This window comes from Ovis aries, chromosome 2 (assembly GCF_016772045.2).
Source record: "Ovis aries strain OAR_USU_Benz2616 breed Rambouillet chromosome 2, ARS-UI_Ramb_v3.0, whole genome shotgun sequence".
Classification (NCBI taxonomy): Eukaryota; Metazoa; Chordata; class Mammalia; order Artiodactyla; family Bovidae; genus Ovis; species Ovis aries.
In genome coordinates, this window is record NC_056055.1 from 63,600,535 (window position 1) to 63,606,534 (window position 6,000).

The 6,000-nt window shown below is 33.4% G+C and overlaps 1 long non-coding RNA gene across 15 annotated transcripts in view; it reads left to right on the plus strand.

Annotated features, from left to right (window-relative positions):
* Positions 1–5,588, plus strand: part of LOC105607837 (uncharacterized) — a 70,139-nt gene extending 64,551 nt beyond the window's left edge. For 14 of the 15 annotated variants that reach the window (XR_009599552.1, XR_009599553.1, XR_009599554.1 and 11 more), the window contains one exon: positions 739–3,966. This is a non-coding gene — a long non-coding RNA (uncharacterized LOC105607837). Of the gene's footprint in view, positions 1–738; positions 3,967–5,255 lie in introns of those variants that run through there. The other variant, XR_009599556.1, reaches the window with a different exon arrangement.
* Positions 5,589–6,000: the final 412 nt, after the last annotated feature.

Below are 6,000 nucleotides of genomic sequence, written 5' to 3' on the forward strand. Positions count from 1 at the left end.
GTATCATCCATTGCTCTGTCATGGGTCAAAGTTTTATTTGCAATTTTTGTGAATAATAAACCCTCATTTTTTTCAGTCACAATTTATGAGGCAAAGTGCTAGATTCCGGGATTATAAAATGGAATAAGGGTGACGGCATAAGGACATATAGTTTCAGTGCAGTAAGGGAAGTGTGGTAAGGCAGATATTTGTGGATTATTCGGGGAGCAATAAGAAACTGTATCTAACACATCCTGGAGAAGAATAGCAAAGACAGATTCAGGAATAACTTCTGAGCAGATAAATGCCTGAGCTGAGTACTAAAGCATAAGACTGTATGGGTAGAAGTGGAACACATGATCTTTGCTCACGGAACACCATGAAGGGGAGTGTAAAGAAGCCCCTAGTGTACCGGGAGTGCCAAGCCTCTCCTTGTCACTGTGGTCAGCTTCTCTCCACTCTGTAAGATACACCTCAAACCCATCCGCTCTGGGACATCGTCTCTAACCAGCTTTACATAATCAAACCTCATTACCACAGCACCCTATTTACTTCTTTAGTGGTATTTATTACAATCTTTAATTATGTTAATTCACATGTTCAGCGTTTTGCTTCTTTTTTCCCCTCACCACAATCTAAACTCTACCAGATACTCTCCCATCAGCGCATTTTTCTAAAGTTTTTCATTAGTGAAATAGCTGCAGTGATTTTAATGATACTTTCTGGGAAGATTCAACCTTATTCTTCTTTGTATTTCAGCTGCCCATGAACTGCAAGGAATCAGAGTGGAACTGAAAAAAGCCCAGAAAAATGTGAAACTTGTACATGGTCATCCCAATGCAGCAGTGTCCCCATGGAAGATGATTTCTTGGGATTTGGACAAGAGAGAATAGACAAGCTTGGAAATGTCATCCTTTCTCATGACTTAAAGTAACCAAAATAATTTTTAACAGCATTAATTTTTGGCCTTTAAGTAAGTGTCTTTCTGATATTTAAATTTGTAATGTAGAACAGTGTATTAAAAAAATTGAAACCATCACATTGCTTGACTCCATAAGCAATACATTTGAAGGCATTTATTTCATGGCTATCCAAATATATATATGCTGTTTTCTTTTACAGATCTTTTTTTTTTTTCTCTCTCTCAAAGGACTTTTGAAAAATCACTTCACAATGTTATGTTGAGAGGTAGGTTCCGGCTGTTAGGTAAAGCACATTATCTGGATAAGTGACTAAATTCATACGGTACCACAACTTGAGAATCTTCAAAACTATATCTTTGAAAGCGAAATCTATTCTTTCTGATTTTTGTAGAAAATAGTCAGATGTGTATCTTTTAATTTAGAGTTCTACCAAATCACTGGTTATATTAATAACTAACACACACACACACATACACACACACACACACACACACTCACATGTTTTCTTAGGCTGGAAATAAGGAGTTAGTTGCCTAAGACTAGAGCTTTTATTTTCCATTCTTTCCAGCATCTGGTAGCTTAGAATCAGACACACAGGAGGTACATGAAACACACTTGATGAATACTCAGCCATGATGTCCCAATGGGTTCACAGTCCAGCATCTAAATTTATTTTTCAGGTAAAACAAAATGCTTCCTAAACCTAACTTTACATGAGAGACATTTTCTTTTCACTCTTTTTATTTAGAAAAAAATTTGATAAAATTTATATGTAAGAAGCATATATCTTAAACAGACCTTCTTTTGATTAAAAGGGAAACAATAACCCCTTTTATCTTAATACGATGACTTGTCTGCAATAGATCTAAGAAAGAAAAAAAACAATGCACAATTATGTTTATTTCCAGTTGGAATGGACAAAATCAGAATGATGGAGCCATCCAAGCCAAAAACAGTAATCTTCTTAATCAAGATTATCCTTTAAGACTACAGAAAGACTGGGAGGACATCTCATTTGCTTTCTCTTCTTCCCGCAGTCTCCCACCATGATTGGTATTATAACTGATCTTCAGTTACTAATGTTATTATTGATTTTCAGTGGTGAAACTTAATCATTAGTTATCTTACAAATTGCCATTAGTTCCTTTGCTATATTTAATTTTTAAAATTCTTTTCAGTAGAATGAATATTTATTTTACTCTTACTATCACAGCCTTTTCAGATTTACTTCTTTGACATATTCTCATCTGTAAGTAGCATCCTAGTTATAACCTTAACTGTTATGAATGTTTTCTATCTTGGAACTGTACATAATTATTTCTGTTACAAGATATAACATGAACTTTAAAAGAGGTAAAAGTTTCATGAAAGTAATCTCATTATTATTTAATAGTGTTCCCATAAATGTATATAGTATGCCTAAAATATTTATTTGTTTTTTAAAACTTTATCATACCTGATAAATCAACATGGATTCCATAAGAAATATTTCAAGATGACCTGAAAGTTAATGAGTTACTAAGCTAGGTTCAAAGCTCAAGAAAACCATGAAATGTTATGAGAAACACTTAAGTTTTGAGTTTACAAGTCTTGGAAGAGAATTAATTTTATGACAAAAAATAAAATAGCATGCAGTTATAAACATGAGTTTTCATTTAACTTATTTTTATCACCTCAAATCCCTACTCTCATTCCACACTTCTTTAAAGCACTGATGTTTGATAGCATCAGAGCAAATTAAACAAGATGATGGCTGGCTGAAGTCATTTGAAAAAATGATTTTTATTAATAAAATATCAGCTGTCATTATACATTGTGATTTAGAGGAAATATAAAAATATGACTCCCACTGGTTGTAACATTAATTGCTTAAAATCTTGTCACTGTAAAAATTTTAAACACTGTAGAATTTTTAATTTATACAACTAAAATTTATGGTGATACACCACTAACATTTAGACCATTATTTAAAATAATTATGTGTTCTTTATGGAAGAATGACTTTATCTCTAGAAGACAAGACTCAACCATAAATATGGTATATATTTTTCTTTCACGATTCTTGCAGATAACCAAGGTTCAGGGAATAAATAAAGTGGAAAAGTGTCTTAGAAATATGATTGAAAATACAAAATTTTTCAAGATATTTTTAAGACTTAAAACACTACACTTGATTGCATATCCATTCATTCCACACTTATCTATTAAGTTAATATTGGCTATCCTCTGGGGATACTTTAGTTAATAAAATGTTCTTTTTTATATTTACCCTTTCTGTTTGTTACCTGTTTAGAGTACAGGTAGAAACTTTCTGTGAAACATATTTCCAAATAGTCTTTAAAAGTCTGGTATTGTGTTTTATAAAGTTATTCTTACAGCTGTTTTTCTCCCCTCAAATGAGCACCCAGTTACTTGAAAAGATTTAACTACAACAGCAACGACCCCCTCAATTTTTATAGTTTTAAGCCATTTCCCACAAATTTCTGGAACACTAAAAAATATTTTCAAAATGCACGTCTCAAAATTTAAAGTATATGTTATTTCATACAGGATTCTTTGATTTTTATAAGTAATTTTATTGCTTTTTTTTACAACATGTTGGCATAGTTTGCTAATAATTTATTTGCAAGGATGCCTCATAACATGGTAAATGGTGACATGGTGACATTTTAACATAGACTTTTCCTTGTGTTTTTTTACCTCATTAAGAGGTTTTTTGTGTCTGTAGTACAGTTGATTATAACATTGGAATAATCATAGGATTGATTTCTGTGTGGGTTGCATGGTATAAGTCCCTCATTGGCCTTTAATTGAAGCCACTAATTATCTTTCAAATGCTAAAGGCAAGATGTTGGATTAATATCTTAAACCTTGAAAGCCTACTAAAAACAGATGCTGGAGTTATGATGGCCACTATGAAGTTTATATATATTTATAAAGTATCTTATCATTAATATGAATGTCTTAATAAATGTTTTAATGTCACAATGTTGTTTCAAATTTTATGCTTGTTTTGTTTTGTTTTCTCTTGTCAATAAAGTTGAATAGGTTAATGACAGCTTAATGATAAAGTTTGTTCTCAGAGTTAATATTTATAACTAAGTACCTAAGTACAGGAGTAGTTAAGTCAAGAGCCTGAATAATTTAAATGGTTGAAGCTTAGAGAATATCCATGGACAAAATGACATTTAAGGGAAAAATCTCAACAGTAGGGCATATCTTTAAATAAAACAACTGAATCATTTTTAAAGCATAATATGTCTTTATGCATTTTCAAAAATTATCCACTATTTCATAACAGAGAAATTAGGAAATTTTAGCACATAATACAAACTTTCATAGCCTTGAAAAAAGAAACATAAAATTGGAGAAAAGATTTTCACTAGTTACAAAATGTGAACAATATTTTGCTTAAAAAAGTCGTGATAATAAATACTGTGCTACGACAGTGCATAACTATATCAAAACAAAATACAGTAGTTTCCTCAAGCTATATGGGGTGAGTTACAAAAATATATGGTATTTCTTAACACAGAGAGATGCAAAAACCAGGATTTTGCATGAGAAAAACACAGTCCCAGCTCACTAGTTTGAATTTAGGGAGGGGGCGCAGAATAAATATGCCTTCAGAAAAATTACAGAATCATAGAATCTGAGTCATAATGAACTTCAAATGACATCTAATCCATTGAACTTCTTTATTCCTGAATCCTTCTAATAACTTCCCAGCCTACTGGCCATTTAAACTGTCTACATGTCTCTTATGATGGAAGAAAATAGGTGAATAGTGCTAAGGAGAAAGTTCAAAGTCTCTGTTAAAAAACAAAGTGATCTATTTTTATCAGGTCCATGTTATAAACTGTGATATCTGAGTTGCATAGCAAAGAATTCACTACCTGCTCACACACACACACACACACACACACAATGTTCCTGAGATGTTTGAGCACAGGTAAAGAGATAATTGCCTATGGGCAACAAACATCTGATCCCGTAAAGCATTTTGGAAGGAGATACTAGAGGATCTTGAAAGGTACTTTGAGGCCTTGTGAATTTATGAGATATATTCTTGGACTTTATTTTTATATCAATCATTCATTAATAAAATCACTGCTTTCAGTGTGGAGTCATAGCTTTTAACCAATCTTATCTTACTTGAGATTTGGATAAAGAAGACAATCTCATGAAATACCAGAAAGCAACACAAGGAAAGGAAAACTAGTTTGAGTCCTCAGTGATATTCCTCTGCCTTTTAATATGCACTACCAAATTTTCCACAAAATATCTTAATATATTTATTTTTATTCTATGTGAATATTTACTTTCTCAATGTTGGGATCTTCTTTTTCTTAGTCTGGCGATTTAGGGCTTCCCTGGTGGTGCAGTGGTGAGGAATCCACTTGGCAATGCAGGAGAAATGGGTTTGGATCCCTGGTCTGGGAAGATCCCACATGCTGAGGAGAAACTAAGTCCATGTGGCACGACAAGCCTGTGTGCTCGTGTCCAGGAGCTGCAGCCGCTGGACTGGCTCACTTTGGGGTCGGTTCTCTGCAACAGGTGAAGCCACTGCAATGAGAAGTCCGCACACAGCAACTGGAGAGTGGCCTCGCTTGCTGTAACTAGAGAAAAGCCCACACAGCAATGAAAACCCCGTGCAACCAAAACTAAAATAAAATTTTAAAAATATTTATTTACCATATTTATTATGCTACAAAAAATCCTACATAAAATGTAACATAATCATACGAATAATACCTCATCATATTCACAGTTCTATCCACAGCCAAGGAGGGGAGAGTACACAGATTTTTAAAATCTTCTTTTTCTTTTAGATTTTTAAAAAATTTATTATTATTATTATTTTACTTTACAATATTGTATTGGTTTTGCCACACATCAACATGAATCCGCCACGGGTGTACATGTGTTCCCAATCCCGAACCCCCCTCCCACCTCCCCCACGACACCATCCCTCTGGGTCATCCCAGTGCACCAGCCCCAAGCATTCTGCACCCTGCATTGAACCTAGACTGGCAATTCATTTCTTATATGATATTATACATGTTTCAATGCCATTATCCCAAATCATCCCATCCTT